Genomic DNA, 26,766 nt, shown 5'->3' with positions numbered 1-26,766 from the left:
TTCCTGAGACAATCTGTCATGTTCCTCAGACTTTTGACAAGCTTTGGTACGATGCTCTTATAAAAATCAGATCATACGGCATCACTGGACGAAACTTAACCTCATTAAATCCTTCTTAAATAAGAGAATTCAGGTTGTCCTCGACGGTCATACATCTAAACAATATGATATAAATGCAGGTGTATCTCAGAAGTCGATCCTTGGACCTTTATTATTCCTAATATCCATAAATGACCTTCCTAATAAAATTGTCTCCTAGATGGGTATATTTGCTGATGACACAACACTCTATAACACGAGGAGAAAACGAATGAATACATATCTAAGGCAATGGGAGAAACATTAGAGGAAGACCTCCAATAGGGACAAAAATGGATGGTCATATGCAATACTGCCAAGACTAAGCTTGTTTCCTTCAATAATTACAAGAAACCTTCTCCACCACCAATAGCAATGGTTAAAAATACATTACCTGAAAGTACTTTCAAACTCCTTGACTTAACGTTCACAAGGAACACGAGTTAGAACAGATACATCGAGAGCATTATCAAGGCTGCTATGAAGAAGGTGGGCTCTCTCTACTGTGTTAGAGAGTTACTTATGCCTGAAAGTATCCTGCACCTTTACAAGACCACCGTTCGCCCATGTATTGAGTATTGTTGTCACATTTGGGCTGGTGTATCTGTTACTAGTCTCACCCTCCTGGACAGGGTTCAAAAGAGTCGCAACTGTCATCTAAGCTTCAACCTCTGTTCCATCAACGAAATGGTGCATCCCTCTGCCTGTTTTACAAAAAAATAAAAAATCCTCTTCAGAAGATTTCCAACAAGTGTTTGTTTGAAAGGGCATCTGTGGAATGAACTGGACTCTAACTTGGTGCAGCCAGGTTTTTAATCCATGTTAATTGCTCACCGTCACTGTCCTCCTTCTGCTAGTTATATCAAAATCATTTTAGATATCTTTAAAAAGAATCATAAAAACACCTTCAATCATTTTTTTTTCTTTTTAGTTTATTCCATTAGTTCTTCTGTTCCTCAGGATATAACCTCAGATTGTTTTAATGGTGGGGACCTGGTGCCTTCAACGGTTAGGATGATTTGAAACTTTCCCAATCTCTTCACCCCCCCCCATCCTCTCTTTAATTTTAACTATCACCAGAGACAGACGGGCACGATACTACATTTTGATTTGGGCTGTTTGATTGTCAATTGAGTGGGTTGCACTTGAAGTATTATTAATTATGCAATTTGCTGTTGAAACTCCTCTCCACTTCTGCTCCCTCTCCAAGTTGCATTTTCTTGGCTGAAAAAACTGGTCAACTCCAAGCAGCTGCCGATTAATTGCAACTTGCTTCAAGCATTATTTGTTTACTTGTTGCATTGTAGCCCTCTACCCGTGCTAATAAAGCTGCTAAATGGATGGATTATAAACACCTGGTTACTGCTGTTGTCTTTGTCACCAAGATGTTTTTCAACAATCGGGTTTTTGTCTGTAGATAAGATGTTTTATCTTATGATGGCTAAGTCTTGATCTGGCCAACAAACCTCTTGTTGGAAAGAGACTGATTTTTTTTTTCATTGATTTAAAAGCAAATAATGAGTTGGGTGTTGCGTTGTAAAGCCAGTTGCTTTCCTGTAAAAAATCTAAGAATGTTTTCCTTTTGAATGTTCTTCAATACGGTGGAGGTTATGAAAGACGCTTTTGCAATAAACCAATGACATTTAAATCTTATAAAAAAAAAAAAAAAACAATAAAAAAGACAAATCTTTTAAAGCCTACAATCAATGTTTGCAAATGATGGTTTTGTTAGAGTTTGTGCATCTCTTTAAGAGGCGCTGATGTTTAAATTTTGAAATGCCATTTTTGTTACTAAACACTCACATTGAATGGACAGCTCTTATTTAAGATGTGTTTAACCATCTTAAGAGATTTGGTCAGTCCAAACTTCGAAATCCTATTTTCCTTGGTCTGTCTCTTGTGCTACCAAATCAGGCTGTCTGAAGATATCAATTTTTGGACTTTAATGCACCAAACATTGATGTTATTTCTTTCCCTCTGCAAAACTCAAATTCTACAAAAACAATTTTCCTATACAAAACAAACACCATGAATAAATATTTGGAGATATAAGAACATTTCCTAAATTACTTAGATTGGGTATTAAATAACTTGAAAAGGGCTGATACCATAAAACGACCAACCAGACCTTGGTTTGTAACATATTTGACTTTTATTCTAGAAAATACATCCACAATCTGTTAGGCTCTGTCCATTTGTCATGCTTAAAGTTTGAAATGGCATTTTGTCAGTCTCTCATACTGTTTGAAATAGTATTTACTAATGATGGGACGATTCCGATACAATTCCCGATTCCGATACAATTCCCGATTCCGATACAATTCCCGATTCTTTATAAATCTTTAAATATTTAACTAAAATTGTTATTCTTTCCAATTACCATAGAATACATGTTAAATATGCACTTCTGGCTGTGTCGTCTAGAGATTTTAGCTTTACTGATAATTCAAAATCAAATGTTTGTTTTATTACTTTATGTACCACAAAATTTCGAACATTGTGAATGCCCCCTGCTCCCCCAAATTCTCTCATTGTTTGTCAGTGGAAGATTTTGCTTTAAACAAAGCCAAATAGAGGAATCGTTTTTGGCATCGGAAAATATGCACAATTTTTTTTTTTTTTCGATATCAATTGATACCCCAAAAGTTTAGATTTTTCTGATTTCCGACACAATTACTATTATGATTCTTTATAAATCTCTAAATATGTAACTAACTTATTTTGTCTCAATTACTGTAAAAGCACATCTTAAATGTGCCTTTTTTTTTTTTTTTTTTTCAAATGTAATAACAGTTGTGAGGGGGAGGGGGGGGTCTAAAAATTTTAGTTCTACTGGAAGTTTAAATCTATAGATGTTTAATTACTACCAGCAGTGGAAGACTTTCTACCACAAAATAAAAAAAAAAAAAAAATGATAATTAAAGGAGCCTTTTTTGGCACAAATATTTTGAGATTTCGATCGATTAATCGTCCCAACACTAGTATTTACAGAATTTTGAAATGGAATTTTCATAACTTTGCATATTTTATTTTGTTTACTACAGGAGACAGTTGGCTTGTCAGGTTTCAGTTTTAAAGACATGGATCTATGGGTAGAGAACAGATGCTACTTGGCAATATTTTGTTTGCGAATATGAAAAATCATCCACGTTTACTTGCAAATTAAACACAAGCTTCTCAAGTGGGTGAAAATCGTTGATTATCCTGTTGATCCTATTACTGTTTCATTTTGACATATTCGTCCCAAAACATTCTTTTCATTCTGCCACTATCGATTGTCCATCACTTTCACTTTGGCAGTCACCGTAATACCAAATTTACTTTGCCATACTACTTAATTTTATTATTGATACAGAGCATAAAATTGTTTTAGTCTACCACCAAGATACTTTCATAATGTATGTACTTATCTTTTACTTGGTTAGGCCATCATTAGTACTCGGTAATAAAGCAGCAATCTCTACAGGGAAGCTTTGTTGCATTCCATATTCAATTTTATGATTAGTATTATTTTAGATTTTTTGTTTTATGAACTCCTTCATCTCTGTACACACAACAGCATTTTCATAGATGCCATTCATACATACACACACACACACATATATATATATATATATATATATATATATATATATATTAGTGAATGAATAACAAGTCTATATTCCAAAATTCATGGTGTTGACCATCTTATTTATTCCTTTAATTCAGTTGACATTTACAATTCTTGACAGTATCTGTTTCGTAGCACAAAGTCAATCACTTATATCAATTAGTGAATCTATTTTGCCCTTAACTCAACGATCAATCCATCAAAAGGAAGTAAAGTGCATTTTGACATGATGAAAATCCGAAAATTGGAAGAGAAGCTGTAAATACCTTTTATAATGTTTCCATTACGCCATTTTTAATTTAGAAATAAAGTCACTGAACTCATCTATTCATACTAACATGTTCTATTAATTTATGTATATTCTGTGAAAAATATAAAAATTTAATAATTAGTAAATTTATTATAATTAATGTACCTATTTTTATGAAAATAACATCAATAATTATAATCTATTACACATGGTTGCATATACGAAACAAAAAAAAAACTGTTTACAATTTACGGTTATATTAAATTTATTAATTTGAGTTTGAAACTCTACACTATTATAATCACTTAACTGTTATAATCAAGTTTATTATTTGAATTATAATTCTTAGAATTAGTCAATTCTAAACGTATAATTACATTTGATTGAGATTTATAATTTCGCTCAATAATCCTAGAAATATATAGTGATGTGGCGATTTCAGTATTTTTCCAGATTACGATACAATTACTATTATGATTCTTTATAAATCTCTAAATCTTTAACTAATTTTGTCTCAATTACTGTAAAAGCACATCTTAAATGTGCCTTTTTTTTTTTTTTTTTTCAAATGTAATAATACTTGTGAGGGAGAGGGGGATCTCAAAATTTTAGTTCTACTAGAAGTTTAAATCTATAGATATTTAATTACTACCAGCAGTGGAAGACTTTCTACCACAAGATCGAATAAAAATGATAATTAAAGGAATCTTTTTGTCACAATATTTTGAGATTTCGATTAATCGTCCCAACACTAATATACAAGTTTTAATAAGTTAATTTTTTTTATAGAATCTAAACACTTAAGATTTTCCTTTTGATTTCATCTTTGGTCACTGGGAAAATTATCTGTTAGGGTCATAAAAGTGAAATATATTTGAACGGCAATAAAATCGAAATTCATTTAAATTTCCTTTTTTTTCCTCATAAAATTAAAGAATCTCATGAAAAATACATTTAAGAGTTAAACATTAAAATTATTTTATATGTATTTGTATAAGATTCGATTGGATTCGTTAAAGTCGTTCGCTATTTTACAGCTGTCCGTAAAAACACTTTTTTTAAGACTGCGCTAAGTGTTTTTATCACTTGACCTTGTATTACAAATCTGAATTTTTCTTTCAAGGCAAAAATTAACATGACTATATTTAAAATTATTTCTGACCAGCAATATATTTCTAGGCGGACAACATTTGGTTTATACTACTAGTAAATATATATATATATATATATATATATATATATATATGTGTGTGTGTGTGTGCAGCGACTACACTTTTATCCTAGTTATACGGCTGAGAAGTCTGTTATGCACTGTTCATCCATCTCCTGTTTCTGCCCTTTTTCATTTTGTTCATCTTTACTCGTAATCCTTTCTCAACTTGACCACAGAACAAATCGCATGATTGCAATTGTATTTCCTTCTCTTCAATTTAGTTGCCATCGGTTACAATAATTCTAAGCAGAAGGATTTTTGATCTTCAATAAACCTGCATCTACCCACCTACTTTCCACTTGCTGGGATCTATTGTTCGATCATACCCCCCCTCCACTTTTCCACTCATCTCCCAACTATCTCACAGTTGGTCTAATCTTTTTGTGTTTGCTGCCATCACCACCACCACCACCACCACCACCACCATCATACTTGATATTCTTTTGCTAATCTTGCATGGTGTACGTGTATCCTGTCGGGATGGAGAAGGCAAGAAGTGTTTTGTCATTTGCTGTTGCAGTTAAATGACCGAAATGTGTGCAGCTGTCACAATTGAGAAGCAGATAGAAAAAAAACAAACATTACTCAACCATTTTTGGAGGGAGCTGCTGCTGCTTTTTTTTTTTTTTTTAAGGCAGTTCAGAAATAATTCTTGAAGACGCCATCATAAATTGTTCTATAAATTAGTTACTGTATCTTTCCCCAAGGAAAGTTTAACATAACCTCATCTTCCATCATATTTATAGCCTTTTTAGATTCCATTATATAAACTTTCATTTATTAGCAGATATAACTAGTTGCAGAAAAGTTCCTTTTTCCCTGCTATTTGTATCCTTTTTATGAAATCCGTTTTCTTGACCTAATTTCTATAGTTTGAAGCAATAAACTACCGGCCACCATGAACTACTAACCACACATCTACAAACCTCTATATGTATGCAAAATATCATTAACAGACCGTTGTTCAGTACGGCAAAGTTCAAACCTACAACCATCAAGTTCTACCTTCTAGCTCATGACATCGGTGCCTGTAAACTATTTCTCAAATGTCTATTTATATAAACATTTGATGGCGTTATTTTCATTGAAAGTTGAAATGAGATTATGGATTAAGAGATACCCCCCTCCCATTAGTTTTAATGTTGGAGGATGTCTCCTTGTTGCTTCGGTTGCTTGGCGACTGGATTGAAAATACTAGTTGAGAATCTATTCTTGACAATTAGCCTAATAGGTGCGGGGTGAGAAACTGGCTCAGTACCTGTCAGACTGAGGTACACCGCCTGGGTATTACCTAGGAGGTTCACCCTCTTAGACCTTGTCACCCGGCTTTTGGATGGGTGCAAGTTTGTTTGTTGCCTTATGTGCTACTACTGGGGAATGCTAATGGAGACGCCCAGGCAATTTTTGCTTGGCGTACCCCTCCTTTAAGGGCACTGGTTGGACATCCCCACTTTCTGACATTGTGCCACATCTTGCTGAGATGGGCAACAAGTCATCTACCCGCAAGAGGTATAAATAAATTTAAGAAAAAGAAAAAAAAAATGTTCATTTTTTTTTTCTTTACAGTTTACTTTTATTCTGAAACTATTGACTTATTGGTTAAGCAGTTGATTTGTAATTTGTCTCATTTTAAGAAGAAATCTCTGGAATAAATACTGATCAATCTATTTTCAATTGATCTTTTCTAAAAACATCAAATCTACTTGTCGGTTGGGAATAAATCCTTTTTCTCAAAATTACATTTTTTTTTAATTGCTATCAAAACTACAGAAAAATAACTGAACTTTGTAAACTTTTTTTTTAACAGCGATTTGTTTTCTCTATTTGGCCATTTGTAAAGTTCTAATTTTAAAGTAACTAACCATTTTTTAAAATCGGTTATTCAAATGTTATGGGATATTTAAAAAATTTTAAAACTTTAGCCCCCTTGAGTTACCTTACATTTTTCGAATTTGTAGAAACTCCAAAAATCAACTAAAAGTGAGGTGTTATTTTTCTCTTCTATGACGACAATCGTCTATTTATGAAGTGTTAATTTCAGGTTACAATCAGGATTCGGTTCTGGAGTTCGGGAAGAAGTGAGTCACTCGCTTTACAACAGCACGTTTCTGCCCTTTTCTTTTCCAATCGACCACACTTGAGCTCTCTTCATCAATGTCACACTACACAATCTGAACGTCAGCAACTCGAAATACTTTTCAAGAAAAAATGTTCACGACTCTTTTCTTTTTTCCCTCCAGGGAATTTTTCCCAGCTTTTATATCCTCCTATCTAGAAAAAAAGGAAGAAACAGGGGGAGAAAAATAGCTTCTCCCATTATGCCCTACCTTCCCAAGATGCCCATCGTGTATATAAATGAGCTAGCCATCCTTTCCTTCTTTTTTCCCAAAGAGCGATGCAGATACGCCCGGTACGTTTTTTTTTTTTTTTTTTTTTTTCTAATCATATACACCACAGTTTGGAGCAGTTTTTAATAATATTAAATTGAGTTTCGTTATGAAATTGGCTGATTCAACTCAAATTAGTTCAAAAGCAGGTGATTATCAAAAATTGCTCAATATCATAAGAGAAACTAGTAACAAACTAAAGTAATTTGCAACCATGTTGAATTCACCTGACTGTAAAAGTATGGATATACTACAGTTCATTGCCAAGTTCCACTAAAAAACCAACACGGCTGTTCCCACCTTATGTAATCCTAGAGGGGCAGATAACTCCACTGATACTTCCTATATCAGAAGCAGATAACTAGTCGATATTTTCTGTATCGGGAGTATATAACCCTGACAAATGAAATTTTGTGATTAAACCGATATTCAGATTTGTTAAGGCAGGGTCGAGAGGCTGAAAGTTGAAGTTACAACTCTTAGAATTCTCAAATATTCTTATTTTAAAATTTTCAGTATTCAACAACTTTAAAAATAAAAAAAAAATTACTGCCGTCCAACCAGCAATTAATCCAGCTGTATCCTTTTTATTTCAGATAAACAAAGAAATAATTTTCATTTTACATTTTGGTAATTTGGAAGAAAAAAAAAATATGATTGTGATGGCGTTATTTGATATTCCAATCTTGTGGAAAGTTACTGTGCATGGACATTATTACACTTTATTAATTAGGAAATAATGATTATTTTATATAGTCTTTATGGATCAAGCTATTTGATTCTATATAAGTATGGAATTGAACAATCCCATTAAAATTGGATTTATAATGAAATTAAAAAAAGCGAAATGTTTTGAGCATTCAACTCCCCACTTTCTCTCTCATTCTCCTTTCGATGTTCAACGTCTTTAACTCTGTCTCTGATGTTCAACCAATCCCACTCCCTCCCCGTCTCGGACGAACGGCTCCTCGTCCTGTTTTTTTTTTTTTTTTTTTTTTTTTTCCCCCTTTGTTTGAGATTAGATGATTCTGATGATTTCAGTTTTGCAAGAATCTATTTGAAAATATTCCTTAATATTTCTACAATTATGACTTCCTGGAATTGTATTTCTTTCTCCTCATCTTCTTCCCTGCCTACAATTTCAACAAACCAAACATATTTAGTCATCGTTTGGTATTCACAAATGACTTCACTCATCAGAAATGAATTTTAATCTTCATAAATTAATTTGAACAAAAAAGTTATCAATTTGATGGACAACAAACTAATTACATTTTTGTACACGTTGCAATCAATAATTTAAAGTCTTTGTGTTATTGCTACTAAAATGTATTTTTCTAAATGGTCTATCTTTTCTGACAAAAGAAATTTTCATTTGCTTCAGAGAATTTTTCTATTGAAAAAATATTTAATAGAAATTAGAATCGACTTTAATATTGAAAATGTAATTGTATACATTTTCTGTTTCCCTTCATTTTTAATGATTATTTTATGATTTAGTTAGCATTTTTAGTTGATATTTCAGTTGCTTCCCTTTCATCATTAAAAACAATGCCGACATTAAAGAGGAGATAACTTCAAAAAATAAATAACCAATAAGAACACTCCCCACAGATTACTTAGAATTATTAACTAGCAGGGGTACCCGGCGTTGCCCGGGTGTTTCGAGGTGTGTGCGCTCTTAAATCAAAAAGAAACACGAAGGAGAGGGGGTAAAAAATGTTTTGGTAAGTAGGTACGATCGAACCCGAAGCCCTGAGGTGAAGTTGGAAAATAAAATGTGAAAAAAAAAAATGACGCGTTAACCGCTTGGCCAGCAAGAATGAGTTACTGAACGACGTTTGAATTTATTTAAGAAGAGAATTGACAGGTGCCCGCACTTAATGACGTCAAGTGGAAGTCGTAGAGTTAACATTTTGTGCGAGCGATACGACGACGTAGGCAATAGCTATTCAGCAGTTAACATTTTCTGCGGGACAGTTTTAATGAGGTCAGTCAATAACCCGGTTTGTTTGTTTTTACCCAACTTTGAGGAAAATCAGCTTCCCCCCGTTTATTAGGGGAGTGTCTTGAAATGAAAGCAACCGTCTAATATGACTGTGATAAGTCGACATTGACCAAATGTTACATCGCTTTCTGGAGACCACTGGCCGGGATTTAGATTGAGTTTCATTTTTTTAATACCATAAAATGAAAGAAACACGCAGTGATCCGAAAATGTGGAATATTTAACGCTTCAAAGTTGGGCAAATTAGACAGGCGACCTGTTAACTCGTAGATATCATTTAGACGTGATATAAAAAGTTTTAACGAGTGAGCTGACCGATCGCTTCTCGGAAAAGTCTTTTTCTGACATACACAAAAAGCGAACACACACACACACACATTTTTCGCGTTTGTATTTATAGAAGACTAGTGGGGGGGGGGGTACCCGGCATTGCTCGGGTGCTTGGAAGTGTGTGCGTTTGAGGGGGGGGGGCTAAAGAAGAACAAAAAGGAAACTTAACCCTATTTAAATATAAAAAACAGCGATTTTAAAAATGGAAAAAAAATAAAATAGGGGGTGGGGGCTTGGTTACAGGTCGGCTCGAATCCGGAGCCTTGAGGCCCATAGGCTGAACCTGAACACCTGCGCTACAGCGACAGTCAATGTAAGAGCGATTAAAAAGTGAGTGTCAAACATCACACTATTCCTCAGTTTTTAATGAGGTCAAATCGTTTTAATGCGGGATTATTGATGGTGACGTTTACATCCGGTTCAAATCCAGTTTTGCTGTTTTTATACTGAAAAGTGAAAGTAACATGCGGCGATCCGAATATGTGGAATATTTATCTTTTGAAAGTCGGGTAAATTAAGTAAACAGGCGACCCCCCCGTTAACTCGTACATATTATGATTTAGATGTGATATAAAAAGTTTTAAGAAGCGACATCCATGAGAAGGCGTCGCAAAAAAGCCTTTCTTGGACATACACGAAAACGCACACACACACACAAACATTTTAGCTTTTATATATATAGATAAACAAAACAAATATATACAAAGAAAATATTTACCTTATAAAAGATAACATAGATGGCATCAGAATAAGCAATATTCAATCTGAACGTTTTCCTAGCCGGGAAAAAGATAGAGAACCGGTCTTTGATTTGAATTTGAGTGACGTTTTTGCTACAAGAGTAACTTTTTTTTTTTTTTTGTTTTGGAGATTTTCCAATATTACTCATTCTACATACATCAAATCTGGCGGAGTCTGATTGGATACTCACATCATTTGATCTGTCAGTCTCTTTCCTTCAGTCTTCTCTTGACTCAATTCATTATCAATGATCTTTGTCTATTTGGGATATAACTGAACTATGTAGATTTTTATCTTATAATCCTATCTTTTGTTTGTTTAATATTCAATCCTAAAAAAAAATAGAATGTTTTAAAAAGTAATTTACTGTTTGAAGCACTTAATAATAAATTAAGATTTAGCGGTTAAAAAGATCAGACGAGTGTGAAATTGTTTTTAAATGAATATTGCTATTTATCTATATATATATGTATATATATATATATATATATATATAAAAGGCAAATGCGGCGCGCGCATTTTTGTATGTCCAAAAAAGTTTTTTTTTTCGCTGACGGTCCCGGGGTCATTACTATTGCTTAGAAGTGTTTATATACCCCCTAGATAATAATATCTAGGATTTGGGAACGCGCATTGCGTCTAGATTTATTTACGTTGATTTTTACAAAATTCTTGTTATTTCAGCCCGTCTTGTGTTCATTCAGTTTTTTTGTATAAAACCGAAACTAATTCAAAGCTAAGAACTGTTCCTGGCAATCGCACCGGGGGAACGTCCAGTAGCAATCAGCTTTGATCAATGTGGGGGCAAACTCCTTATATCAGACAATTGCTATTCAATCTGGATAATCTCCTTTTTATGGGGAGCTGGTTCCCCCTCCCCAACATCTTGGGGAAACAACCAGCCAAAGTTGGGTAAACAAACCCAAAAGCTGCTCAGCAGTAAAAGTTAACTACTTCTATTTGACCTCATTAATGAGGTCAAATAGAAGGAGCAGAGTTCTGTTTTTAATACTTAAATAAATTCAAACGTGTTTCAGTTACTCTTTCTTGCTGGCCGAGCGGGTAACGTCAGGTTTTTTGCACACTTTATTTTCCACCTTCGCCTCAAGGCTTCGGGTTCGATCCTAACACTACTTACCAAAACTGCTTTTTTTTTTTTTGCTTTTTTTTTTTTTAAGCTTCCAAACACAAACACTCGGGCAACGATTTTTTTTTTTTTTTTTTTTTAAAGAAGTTTTAACATTGTTTTTTTTTTATATATTTAATATTTAAACAGGGTTCTTACTTCGCATATTCTTTTGTTTTGACCCCCCCCCCCAACACACACACACCTCTAAACACCTGGGCAACGCCGGGTACCCCTGCTATTCTATTATATAAATCTCACTTGTTCATATGTATGTATGCAAGTTTGTATGTCTGCCTAAAGCTTTCGACAGAGGTGATGGATTTTCACGAGATTGGTATCGTTTTGAAGATCGACACTCTGGACGATAAATATCGAAAAATTGGCTAAAAACATTAATTCCTTCACCCTCAATTGGGCACTTTTCAACAGGGAGGGATCGCTTTTTTCGACAATATTTCCGAAAGTCCTCGTTTTTCGATTAACTAGCCTTATTAAGGTTTGGCGATAGGTGCAATGCCAAAGACGTCATGTTTTTTTTTTTTCCACACATTCTTTTCCTCCTTCGCGGTACGGGTTTGAGCCTGTCTGCCTACTACCCCTTTTTTTCCTATTTTTTTTTTTCTCAACACACCAATATAAAATTGCAATTTTATTTCTTTCAAATTTTCGAATAGTAAAATATTAATCTTCAGGAAATTGGACAGTTATTCTTTTTTTTTTTTTTCTTCAACTATCCAATTGCCTTTTTAGATGACTATTTTACTATTCAAAAATTTGAAAAAAAAATCAATTTTATTTTTTAATAAATAGCAATATTTATTAAAACCAATTTCACACTTGTCTGGTCTTTCTAACCATTAAATAAAATGTTTTACGTTCATACTTTCCAATTTATATTTTTTTCCAATTCTAAGATCATATCCTCAGAATATGAAATTATCTACATTGCCTATTGCGTTACTAGTGGCATCATGCCAAAGAAACGGTGACTTGTCATGTGCACTCGCTATTCCATTTTAGGTGAATTAACTAATAATTAACTTGCTTATACCATGAACGTCATTCAATCCATAAATCCATCTTTTCAGCTTCTGCATTTGTGATTCTGGAGACATAAGATGGCCTAATACCTTTCTCTCTCTCTTTTTCTCTCTCTCTCTAATATATCACCTTGTAGAAATGCTAAGATAAAGTTGCCATTCGACGTATAACAGACTTAATATTACGAGATGCATAGTTTCGTATCTACATTTTAGAAAATCTGTGTTTAGGTTATTGGAATGTTTTTCATAACCACATGCAACAAGATGAGCTTTCAATATTTTATTGTTCACAAATGTTTTTGATCACCTATATTGTTGATATACACCTTTGCTTAATGTCAGGCAATGATGGCAACATTTTGTATGAGGCAATGGTGTTCTGCATCTGATCTAGTGTACCGCAGCGTTTGCTGTGGCTATAAAGTCAAAGATGGAGTTGCCTCTCTTGCTCTTTATTTAGGTCTGGGCAGGTGATAAAGAGGACCTAGGTTTACCAAGTTCCCAGGGTCACCCTTTTCAATGTTGCAGACAAAATCCGACAGAAAGGTGAGCCAATACTGTCAGAGCCAGCGTAGCTGCAGGAGTTGCCGGTTGCAGCGCCTCAGCATCTGTCTATCAGGATTCGAAACTGAATTTTTTTGTCAGTTTACCTCCTTTACCAAGGCATCAACAAGGCAGTGAAGCTATTTGCACATAGCTGGTGAAAATTTAAGAATATTTTCAATTTTCACGAAAATAACAGATCTTCGTCGTAGTTATTGTTGTATCCAAATAAAAGGAAAATTTATTCTTAAAGAGTTGGATGCGAGAAACGTGAATTGTCAGGCACACATTAATTAATATCTCTTCTTTGATAAACATGATTCCAATTGATGCAAAAAATACTTTTATTTTGACTTTATATTTATCCAATGGCTATATTTTCCTCTGACTTTGTGTGTTTTTTTTTGTTTTTTTTTTACGTAGGCATCACCACTTATCAAGGCCAAGAGGCCACTCAAGGATAAGGGTTAAAGAGTGTACAGTAGAAATTGGACAATATAGTAACCGTTAGTAATGGAAATTAGGTAAATTTGTTAACTTATATGGAATGGCTCATCAGAAACTTGTTGACATTAGACTTGAAGACAACCATATTGTAGTCAGCTGGAAAGCAGAAAAATGGAAGACAATTCCATAGGCGTGCAGTTCTAAGAAAGAAGCTTTTCTCATGGAATCTACACTTAGGTTTAGGTTTAGGCACGGATAAAGAGTGGGGGGAAACTTGTGATAGTGCTTTCTGCTAGACGGGTGTTTCTTGTGAAAGTTTGGTTGGGGGGGACCATAGATTGGAGCTCAGCCGAGCACCTGCCATGAAAATAACGATAAAGCAGAGACAAACTCGCAACATCTCTTCTGTGAGAAAGAGGTTGCAGGGAAGAGAAAAAGTACATCCCCCACAAGGCTACGAAGTCTATTTTAAACTCTATCAAGGCAGAATAAGTCCTTTCTAGCAGCTCCTGCCCAGATGTGGCAACAGTACTCCATCCTTGGACGTACCTGGCTCTTATATAGCTAGAAAATTGCATCAGCAGTGATCGATCTACTGGATCGATAGAAGGATCTCACCATTTTTCCAGCAGCCTTGGCAACGGATTTAATGTATGTGTTCCATTTAAGATCAGGAGTAAAGGTCAAGCCCGAAGCTTGTCAAAGCATGAGGCCTCTCCAAGATGAGTCATTCATTTCAATTGATGCCAGATGGGGATCAGAGCGTTGATGATGTAAAGATAAAAGCTTGGTTTTAGATGCATTAAAAGTAACAAGCCGCCTCTTTCCCCATTGTACCACTAGCTCAAGATCAGAGGAGAGAGAATCAGAGAACTTGGTCATTTACGGTCTTAGATGTGCTACCATAGATAGTACTGTCATCAGCATAGATGTCTACGAATGATGTAAGGATGTGATTTGGAAGATCATTAATATAGATCAGGAAGAGAGTTGGGCCCAGGATGCACCCCTGAGGGACTCCAGCATTAATACTAAGAGCTTCTGATTTCTGCCCATCAACCACTACTCTTATGAACCTATCAGAGAGAAATGATTTAATAATTGAAGACATTTCCAGCTATACCATAGCTGGAGATCTTGTAAAGTAAACCTTTATGCCATAACCTATCAAAGGCCTTTGATATGTCAAGAGCAATTGCCCTAGAAAGGTAGCCTCCATCGAGATTCGCTAATCACTCATAACCATTTTATTCTCCTCATTACTCCCTTTCAATTTATACTTGACAAGTTCATTTTTACTTGGTTTTATACCATTATCTTTCAGTACTTTTATTGGTAATAATTTCTTTTAATTACATTTTCACCCCAAACAAGGCACATTGTCACTTTGATGTAGGGGGCTACTATCAGGGACATAATCTACAGGGGTAGTATGCGGGAAGTTGGGCAGCAAGATGTTGGTTCACGTTACACTTGAACTTCTGCATGTCAGTACAGTTGGAAGCAGGAACCTGGAAGAGAATTCCAAAGTCTAGCTGTTCTGGGGAAGAAACTACTGGAGTAGAAGGCTCTCTTACATCTAGGGATCTCTACTGTGAAGGGGTGTGATTTAGCTGCTTGTCGGGTTTGTCAGGGGTATTTACGTCAAGGGGGTATGGGTGCTTGCAGTTCGTCAGAGCATTCACCGTTAAAGTACTTGTAGAACAGGCAGAGGGATAAAATTATATTTTCCTTCATCTTCCAAGACTTCATTAATCATTGAAGAATTTGTATTTTCTTCATTCTTGGATTTCGTAATTCTTTTTCCTTTTCCATTGAGTTACATGGATGTATCCTGCAAAATGCTCCAAATTTGATCAATACGTATTGGCCTTCTTCGTCATGTAATAGAAACGGTCACCTGTCACAAATCCTTCATTCACATGAGCCCTTACAGTAGATTTAAAGACTTTTCAGATTCGTTTGATTTGGCTTCCATCAAGCTTTTTCTTAAATGTCGTGGATTTAAATTTATTCTAACCATGCTAGTTGCTAATGGAGGTAACCGATCGTTCAAAACTGAGGGGGGCATTAATATTTGACCCAAATATTAGCTCATTTTGATTAGATCCAGAATAATTCTGAAGTGAGTTTTGGCTCAAACCAAAGCTATTTCTAGCTCACATTTTTCATCTAATAGTTTTTATATTGCTTCAACAATTAGATTATGAAGTTCCACAATACCATTGCAGAATGAAGTTTCTGTTGCTGCTTTAAAGTTTCCAATATTCATCTTTTTATTCATCTAGTAGCCCTCATTATTAAACTCTCCATTATTGTCACTTTCTTTTAATATATATATATATATATATATATATATATATATATACTAGCAGAAGTACCCGTCGTTGACTGGGTTCAAAAACAGCCTACAGAAAATGGACTCTGATTTATGAAAGTATAATGGGTTATGAAAAGGAAGGGTTGTAAATTTGGGTTGAATTTGGGGGTAACAAAACCTAAGCAAAATATGATGAAAGTAAAAATAAAATAGATTAACCCCATAATTTATTATACCATACCTGTTCACACTGAAACACTTATCACAATATTCTGTGGATCTATATTAAAAAAAAAAACCTTGTTAAGCTTTGTGACATATTTCCATTCTATGGCGGTCAGGCGTGAACGAACATCTCATAATTTTATTATACCATATTTCTTCAAACTGAAACATAATTATCAAAGTATACTTACGCAGATAGATATGAAAAGTCTTTATTAAAGTTTGTGCCTATTTCCATTCTATGGAGGCCAGGCGCGAATGCAGACTCTACAATTTTATTATACCATCCCTATTTAAGTTAAAACATACTTATCAAAGTATTATGTACATCTATATCAAAAACACTTGTAAACGTTTTTTTTTTTAAATTTATTTCCATACTTGTGGACCAGGCGTGTACACAGACCCCACAATTTTAATAAATGATCATTATGCCAGATCAAACATACCCATTCCTGTGTCTCGATACATCTATCATCATATGTGATCAGTTTTCTATAATAGTCAACCATATAGGAGCCTATTTGTGACCAGACACACACACAGACGTTCAGCTTTATTTATTTATATATATATATATATATATATATATATATATATATATGTATAATATATATATTGCAAATAATTTATTCACTCTTTTTGATCCTCATCAGTTGTGCAGTAGAGCACCTAGTTGCTGTGTCAATTAGTTGCAGAATCCAGCATTAGTTAAGTTTGTTTATTTTTTTTACATAGGAGTCACTATTTATAAAGGCCACTCGAGGATAAGAATTAATGAGTGTATAGTAGTCACTGAGACAGCAGCATGTTAATAGTTAGTGGTGGAAATGAGGAAGAAATAGATTTATTTGGGGGGGAGGATCAACAAGAACTTGTTTACATTAGACTTGAAGACAACCATATTGTAGTCAGTTGGAAAGCAGGCCAGTGGAACAGTGTTCCACAGGCAGGCAGTTCTAGGAAAGAAGCTTTGTTTAGATTTAGGCACAGAGTAGGAGGAAAATGCTGATGGGCGTTGGAGCTAGACAAGGGGGACCTAGATTGAAGCTCAGACGAGCACTTATAACAATAGAGCAGAGACAGGCTCACAACATCTTTTGTGGGAAAGAGATTGCAAATTGTGCATCACCTACTAGGTTTCGAAGCCGGTGTTGAACTTCAAGGCAGGATAGGGTACTTTGAACAGCTTCCGCCCAGATATGGTAACAGTACTCCATTTTAGGACGTATCTGGCTCTTGTAGAAGATTGTGTTGGGAGTTAGATACCTTCTAGCGCGGTGAAATGATGCAACGATAAAGGTGTATCTGAAGATCCGATATCATATTGGTTGAAACAAGAATATAACAAGCAAGATGAGAATAGTAGTTGGAGCGATCCTCATCAAACAAGCCAATGGTTTATTGACTGCAAATTATGCTATTGATTCGAGCCACTTATTCAGCAGTAAAAATTTTCAGAAAAAATAGAATTGAATAATTAAAGTTCTATATTCAATTTTCTTAATTAAAAAAAAAAAAAAAAAAAAAAAATGCAAAATTCCCCAACTGAAATAATCGCTGCTGTTGAGCAATGAGTTTTCTTAATCCTCTTTACTTCAGTCTCGTATGATATGACTGCCGGGATTTGAAACTTTTCATGTTGCCATTTGTACGAGTTTCTTGTGCAAAATAAGAACAGTTTCATTTTTGTAATAACCTCTTGGATGTATACATATATAATAGATACAATAGCCGACTATGGAATCAACCATGTCAAGTTCAAATTCTATCGGATCATTTTCGTTTTGTCTGCTTCACCTCAAAGCATATTGCCACTTATTGCCAAGATCTACAGGGACACTATGTAGGGAACTGAACGAGATGTTTATTCACATTACATTTCAACCTCTGCATGACAGTACAGTAAAGGAAGGAAACTGGGAGGAAATTTCAAAATAAAGCAGTTCGAGAGAAACAAACTATACTTTCCAGTATCTAGTGATCTCTACAGTGAAGGGTGGGGATTTTGCTGCTTGCTGAGTTAGTTGGAGTTATTTATGTTGAGGATGTGCAAGTGCTACAAGTTCAGAGCATTTTCCATTAAAATGCAAAACAAGTAGAGATGCAAAATTATGGCGATGACGCATGTGTTGAGGTTTGCTTGACAATGCAGGACTTGTTAGACAGGAAGCAAAAAGTTTCCAACCTAAGAGAAAGAGACTAGTGATGTCTGTTCAGTTGTAATACAACGCGGACGTGCACGTGGCGGCTGTATGCTAATGCCGAGCTGTGTGTGAAGTGACATTACGTTAAGGAAAAAGAAAAACTAAAACTTAAAAAAAAAAAAAAAAAAGGACGTGTGCACAGACTAAGGACGTTCGAGAGGACAGGTCAGAGAGCAGGATCACGATTATGTTTTATTCGGGGTAAAGTACCCAGAAATAAATGTCATTGTTTAACCGGAAAGAGTTTCTTTTGCAACAATCTCTTGGGCCCTGAAAGTCTACAGGTTAACGCATGTGCAATGTAACAGTTACTATATATATATATATATATATATATATTATTATTATTAAATACCTACAGACACTAGTGTTTCCTCCTTTCGGCAATCATCAATGCAGGGTGTCACGATTAACACCAGACCAAATAGATCCGCACCCAGCGACAGAAGCCATCCTTCGCTTTGTTAGCAAAGACTTAATCCATTCGACTGCCATTAACCGCGAGAAATACTGTTGAATTTTAAACATTTACTTTTGAAATGGTTTTTAACGTCTGTCAGTGATCTGATCATATGATCTGATCATAAGAGCTAAATTGACCGACTTAATTCAACTAAAAGTGCTCAACGATAAGAAACGAGTTTCTTAAAGGGGCTGACATAATTATTTACTATAATTATTATAATACTTACTATAATAACTATTAATATTTATAATAATTATTTTATATATATGTATATATGTATGAATATATGTATGTATATATATATATATATATGTAAGCGAATGAACCTTTTTTCGGGGTCAACAGCCAACTAGCACCGTGTGTGTTTGTGTATGTATGTGTTTGTTGGGGTGGAGAGGGCTCCTGTAAGCTGTGGTGAAAGCAACCTTTCTAGAAGTAAATTTCTGATTTAAAAAACCATAAAGCGGGAGAACAGTACTCGCATTAAGCTGGTCTGCAGTTTAACTTCTTGCTGGCTATCATGCTCTTGCTTGTTGCTGGATCTCAACATTTTGAACAGAGAGAGAGACTTAGCTGTCGTACAAAGCTAAGACTCTGTAACATCTGTTTATAGATACTCCCTCAGGCATTTGTCTACAAAAATGGTACTGTGGCAACGGAAAAGTTGTGACGTGTGGAGGCTTGAAATGCTGGAAGCATGTAATAATTGATCTCAATGACCGTCTTGAGCGTGTGAATTCACCGGTAGAACAAAAAAAAAAAAGAAAAAAAAAGTAATTTTTGGGCTCATGTGTCTGAGGAAGTGGCACTCGTCTGACAAGACGTTGCAATCATCATGTATGGATGTATATGTGTGTATATATGTATGTGTGTATGTATGTATATATGTATGGGTGTATGTATGTATGTATATATATATATATGTATGTATGTGTATGTATGTATATGTGTATGTATGTGTTCAGTTAATACACACTGTTTGAAAGGTATAAACCGACCGTAAAATAGCAACTATCATATTTAATTAAACGTGTCTTTTATGTTACATTCTGTCATGTTTATGATTTGTCGGATTTCCAAACTGACTTATATCTGGCAAAATCTTTAAATACCGTTTTCTCCATTAAATCTATCCTCATCACTTGTTTAGCTTTCCTCTGTGAACAGAACTGCTGCCTCATCTATTCTATATATACTAATCCAAAAATTTCCCATGCTTTCAATGGAGCCATACCATCGAAATATCCGTTCTCTGCACACCCCTCCCTAATTCTGTCCGGATTTAATCTTCCTCTGAGGTCATCACTCAAACTTCAAGATTCACATCACGCGTTCATCATTTACTTGTATTATTTCTCTCCTTGTAACAAGTCGCCACCATCATCACTGGCCAAGTTTAACTTCAATACATTACACTGCATGCACATGCCTGATGAAGATTACCATCTGTCGACAGTGGTAATGCTATGCTGGTTAGTAATGACAAAAGATCCATGAACTAATCTACACTATTTTACAGTATGTGATCCATTTCGGCATTAAATAATCCATGGAGTTTAATTGCTGTTTGACAAATCAACCAGCTTCTAGTCTAGGATCAAGGTGTAATATCTGTTCAGTCTTAAGAAGTAATCATCCCAGGTATTATCTTTCAATATGGAATGGAGTAGGTTTCTTGTGAATCACTTGACTCTTATTCAAGACTATGCAATTTGTCAGTGTGTCCCATTTTTTGAGAGCTGGGTTTTCCTCGTGTTAAAAACAAGTGGTTAATCATAAGGAGACAAATAGGGACAAGTCAACCAATTAGTGTTTGACTTGTGTTAAAACATTAGGGTTTGTGTTCCTTGATAGAAGCGCTGGTTGAGTTTTAATAAAATAAATACGTATTAGGTATGTTTGAAGCCAAAACCACACACTATTACAAAATAAAGATATTTATTTTGTTGAAATTTATAAATATATTTCGAAGATACTTCATCATCAGTATGTCTTTCTTTTCAACAAAATGGCAAAAAAAAGAAAGACATACTGATGAAGTGTATCTTCGACATATATTTATAAATTTCAATATAAATTAAAAAAAATGTTTATTTTGTAATAATGTGTTGTTTTGGCTCCAAACGTATCTGATGTCTTTATTTTATTTTGTGTTAACACGTTTTTAGAAATATTTTTCGTCTGTAGAACGAAAGCAAAATATGAGATACGTACAGTTAAAACAAGTAAACGAAATCAAACGCAACAGTTAAAACAAGTAAACGAAATCAAACACAACAGTTAAAACGAGTAAACGAAATCAAACACAACAGTTAAAACGAGTAAACGAAATCAAACACAACAGTTAAAACGAGTAAAGCAAATCAAACACAACAGTTAAAACGAGTAAACCCAATCAAACACAACAGTTAAAACGAGTAAACCAAATCAAACACAACAGTTAAAACGAGTAAACGAAATCAAACACAACAGTTAAAACGAGTAAAGCAAATCAAACACAACAGTTAAAACGAGTAAACCCAATCAAACACAACAGTTAAAACGAGTAAACGAAATCAAACACAACAGTTAAAACGAGTAAAGCAAATCAAACACAACAGTTAAAACGAGTAAAGCAAATCAAACACAACAGTTAAAACGAGTAAAGCAAATCAAACACAACAGTTAAAACGAGTAAAGCAAATCAAACACAACAGTTAAAACGAGTAAAGCAAATCAAACACAACAGTTAAAACGAGTAAACCCAATCAAACACAACAGTTAAAACGAGTAAAGCAAATCAAACACAACAGTTAAAACGAGTAAAACAAATCAAACACAACAGTTAAAACGAGTAAACCAAGGCAATCGGTTAAAACGAGTAAACCAAGGCAATCGTCAGATTGTTGAAGATTTTATATTTATCATATGATCTTTTTATTTATTTATTGTGGACTATTATCCCCATCTTTTTTGTTGTTTCATCACATTTCGGGCAACTATTTCTCTGGCCTTCATCAGGTGGTAACCGTGACAGGATTGGAACTCCGAATCTAACTGCATTCTCAGCAATTACTGCTATCCATAGTTGTTTTTCGTCTTATCACGTTCACAAAACGTTGTGAAATAACTAAAATATGAGGATAATAGTCCGCAATAAATGAATAAGTAATACTCCTCTCGATATTAATTCCAATTAATTAAATAATATATGATCTTTGTTTTGAAATCCATATATACAGGGTGGAATGATAAATGTTGCCCTAAACAAAACAACACTACAACTTTATTTTAAAACATTTGAAAAAATTAATTCAGGTAACTTGATTATGGAGTAGAAGAGAAGTAGTCAATCATCTCAGCAAAAATGACCTTCTTAGTGACATGCAATATGGTTTCTGTTCTGCTAGATCTACAGCAGACATGCTTACAGTTATCTCATAGTATTAGTGAATCTCTCTAGGGCAACTGCTCTTGACATATCAAAGGCCCTTGAGGTCCTGGATATGACCTAAAACTATATCCGATGGTGAGGCCCCACTTTGCAGGCCTTGGGGAGTGTGGAGCCACCCTTTAACTGCCATTGCTCCCAGGTCCACTCTGACCCGGAGTGGTAGTACCTGTTAGGGTCCCAACTATGGGTTAAATAGAATCTGACTTTAAAAAAAAAAAATATACTCCATTAAAAATCGTTCCTCAAAATAACTAGATTCGGCATTAAATAACCTGAAAAAAGTTGATATGCCGTAAAACAACCAACCAACCAAAGGCCTTTGATGGGGTATGGCATAAAGGTCTACTTTACAAGATCTCCAGCTACGGTATAGCTAGAAATGTCTTCTCAGTTATTAAATCATTTCTCTCTGATAGGTTCATTAGAGTAGTGGTTGATGGACAGCAATCGGAAGCTCACAGTATTAATGCTGGAGTCCCTCAGGGGTCCATCCTGAGGCCAACTCTCTTCTTGATCTACATTAATGATCTTCCAAATCACATCTTTACATCATTTGTAGACATTTATGCTGATGACACTGCCATCCATGGTAGCACATCAAAGACTGTAAATGACAAAGTTCTCTCTGATTCTCTCTCCTCTGATCATGGTAGAATAGGGAAAGAGGTAGCCGGTTACTTTTAATGCATCTAAAACCAAGCTTCTATCTTTACATCATCAACGCTCTGATGCCCATCTGGCATCAATTGAAATGAATGGTTCTCGTTTTGGGGAGGCTTCATGGTTTGACAAGCTTCTGGGCTTGACCTTTACTCCCAATCTGAAATGGAACACATATCAAATCCATTGCCAAAGTCGCTGGAAAAATGGTAGGATCCTTCTCCTGCTCCAGTAGATATCTCCCTCCCGATGCAATTCTCTACCTATATAAAAGCTGGGTACGGCCAATGATGGAGTATTGCTGCCACATCTGGGCAGGAGCTGCTAGAAGCAGCTTATCCTGCCTTGACAGGGTTCAAAATAGACTTTGTAGCTTAGTGGGAGATGACCTTTTCTCTTCCCTGCAACCTCTTTCCCACAGAAGAGCCTGTTTCTGCTTTATCATTATTTCCATGGCAAGTGCTCATCTGAGCTTAAATCTATGCCCCTCCCCCTGCCAAACTTTCACAAAAAACACCCGTCTAGCCAAAACCACTATCAATAATTTCCCACACTCTTTATCTGTGCCTAAACCTAAATGTAGATTTCACAAACAAAGCTTCTTTCTTAGAATTGCACAGCTGTGGAACCTGCTTTCCAGCTGACTACAATCTGATTGTCTTCAAGTCTAACGTAAACAAGTTCTTGATAGCCATCCCCCTAAGTAATCCAATTTACAAAATTACCACTACTTATGTTTACTACGCTATAATCACATTGACTAATATATACCCATCAACTCTTATCCTCGACTGGTCTGTGGGTCTTCATAAGTTGTGATTCCTGTGGAAAAACAAACAAAACTGACATCTATTCAATGTAGCCGCCCTCAGCCCAATCATAGCTTTGATATGAGTCTGGAACTGGGAGCATGCCTTTTCCACAAGTGACCAATTAGGCTGGCTTTGATGTTGTGATGTCATGTTGAGGTTCTCGATGTATGGCCAATCAAAGTAGTCCAGCGGGTTCAGCTTGGAGGAGGAGGAGGGCCAGTGAGAGTTAGGTACAAAGTCATAGCACTCCTTCTGAAGCCAAGCGTGGGTCTCTTTGGACTTGTGGACTGGCACCTACTCCTGCTGCCACACCCAAGGTCTGCCAGCAGCCACCTGATTGCACCCGGGGATCACCACACTCTTCAGCACATGCAGGCACACTTTGGTGTTGACTTTCAAGCCAACTTCGAAGATGTGAGGTGGCATGATGTGACCCTAATTTGAAATCACACTAAAGACCATACCAGATGCTGGAAACTTTGTTTTAATCACCCTGGGCACGCCCCTGTTATTCATGGCAATCTTGTGATGCATTTTGAGGGTGCCGACAATGGTCCTGTTGTCATAACTTGGATTGGTAGAAAGCATGAGTAATACAGCGGCGCATCTCCAATCTTGTTTGTTGGACATTGTGTCACTTTCAGACTTGATAGAAGACTCCTATTGCTCTTGGAATTTGTACCCAACTGACCAACTAGTAGATAGTTTGTAAAAAACAACAACTTTTCATTGAACGGAATTAGAATCATGTCTTTTCTAGGGTGACAATTTTATCGTTCTACCCTGTAGAAGTTTAAGAATTATTGTAATTTTAGTTGCTTTTTTTTGTAAGTATATCACAGTTGTCTCCCTGTGGTGCCAACATGATTGGGAAGCCAATAGCATTTTGATTAGTCTGTCATGTAAAAAGAATATTATTCTATGCATTTTCAAATGCAGTTGACTTAATTTCCTTCAAAATCTCTGAAAATTGTCTCCAGTGTCATGAAGTGGACAATTGTCTCCAGTATCATAAAGTGGTATAGAATGCCATGCAAGCAAGTTCAAAGCAAGAAAAGCTTGCATTGGACAATTCCAGGTATTTATTGTAACACAGGTGTTACTCTAGATAAAAAAAGTTGTAGAATTAGCTTGTGCTAAGTTTTGATAAAAAAAACTTTGAAATTTTACTTTGTAATTTTGTGCCTTAGATAATGAATGATTCCCTTTACTCTCCGGGGTCGTGAGTGTTACGTTATTTCATGCAGCATGTCAGATGACATGCAGCACCTGGTATTACCAAATGGTCGCTCATTTTAGTACTGGCCAGACTCAATGTCGCTTAACTTTGGTGATCTAATGGGAACCGGTGTGTGAATGATCCGGCAATACTTTGTGTCTTCGAGAATGTCAAATCGGAAAAATTTTAGTCTTTTTTCATTTGTTTGTGATCATCAATTTTTTTCTTATCCACTCTGAAGAACCTCAAGAGTCGGTTATTTTATTGAGAATTCTCATTTAAGCCAATCATTAATATTGGTTAACTAATAACAATTTTGATTGGTCAGTTAATGAGAGCCTTCCTTGCATGCAGGAGCCTCCAGTTAGTCCATAAATATACGGACTTAGGTATTTTATCATAATATACTATTTAATTGTTAACAAGTAATTATATTTATCAGATATTTGGTAGACACATTCAGTAATCTTTTAAATTTTGCGTTAGTCCTAACAATTGGTTTGCGATTGGTATAATTTTAGTTATATTAATTTTAGATTGTAAATGAAATCTAAAATTTCAAGATTGTTTTTCTAATTCAACTTCAGTTGTTAAGAATCGTACAAGTTTTTTTTTTCTGGCCGTCATTTAACTATTAAATTTTTACATGTGAGTTACCACTTATCAAAACCCGAAGGCTACTCGAAGATAAGGGTTAATGTGTAAGATGGTCGGTGAGACAACAGCGTAATGATCTGTAGTGGTTGAAATTGGATACAATTTGATTATTTAAAAGAATGGTTCTTGCAAGAACTTCATTACATTGGAATTGAAAACTACCATGTTGTAATCAGCTAGAAAGCACCCCTGTGGTAGAGTTCCAAAGACGAGCTGTTCTATGAAAGAAACCTTGTTCATGGAATTTGCATTTACACAAAATAAGAAAAATTGTTGGCAATGGTTGTAGTTAGACATATTTGTCAATGTTTTGCTGGGAGGAGGGAACCATAAATTGAAGCTCAGTCGAGCACTTGCCATGAAAATAACGATAAAGCAGAGATAAACTTGCAACTTCTCTTCTGTAGAAAAGAAGTTGCAATGAGGAGTTATTACTATCGTGACGTACATCGTAATTTTTCCGAATTTGATAAAGATTCATAGTTTGGGTTATTTGGATTACTCTTCTCATTTTGGCTGTTATGTTTTAGTCTGTGCAACCGTCAACCCTCAGCAAGTTTTGAACTTGGGAATCTATCAAATTCTAGTTTAGACATAATAAATTTGTATGTGGCATCTGTTATTTGCAAACCTACCGTAATTTGTTCCAGAGGGGAATTTCTGCAATCAAATTATTATATATAGGTGATAAAGGTAATTTTCTTAGATTACTGTAAAAACGTGTAAAATGTGCATATATTTTTTCACAAACATAAAGCAAACGTGTGTGTGTGTGTGAGGGGTGATCTATCGATTTTTATCTTAACTGATAAGGTAAGATATTCATTTTATTGCTACCAACAGTGGAAGATTGTTTTAAACAAAATCCAAAATAAAAGATAACGGAATCATTTTTGGCATCGAAAAATATGCAAATTTTTCGGATACTGATATCTCCAAAAGCTGCATGTTTCCCCCTCCCCCAACCTTAAAGTCCAAAAGAGTTGTA

At 35.2% G+C, this 26,766-nt stretch overlaps 1 protein-coding gene across 4 annotated transcripts in view; it reads left to right on the top strand.

Annotated features, from left to right (window-relative positions):
• Nucleotides 1-26,766, top strand: part of LOC145246744 (F-box/LRR-repeat protein 2-like) — a 423,804-nt gene that overhangs the window by 162,447 nt on the left and 234,591 nt on the right. The window lies entirely within an intron of this gene.

The sequence above is a fragment of the Euprymna scolopes genome, chromosome 24, assembly GCF_053919585.1.
Source record: "Euprymna scolopes isolate OS-2025 chromosome 24, ASM5391958v1, whole genome shotgun sequence".
In the NCBI taxonomy this organism is placed as follows: Eukaryota; Metazoa; Mollusca; class Cephalopoda; order Sepiida; family Sepiolidae; genus Euprymna; species Euprymna scolopes.
This window is presented reverse-complemented; position numbering and strand designations above follow the sequence as displayed.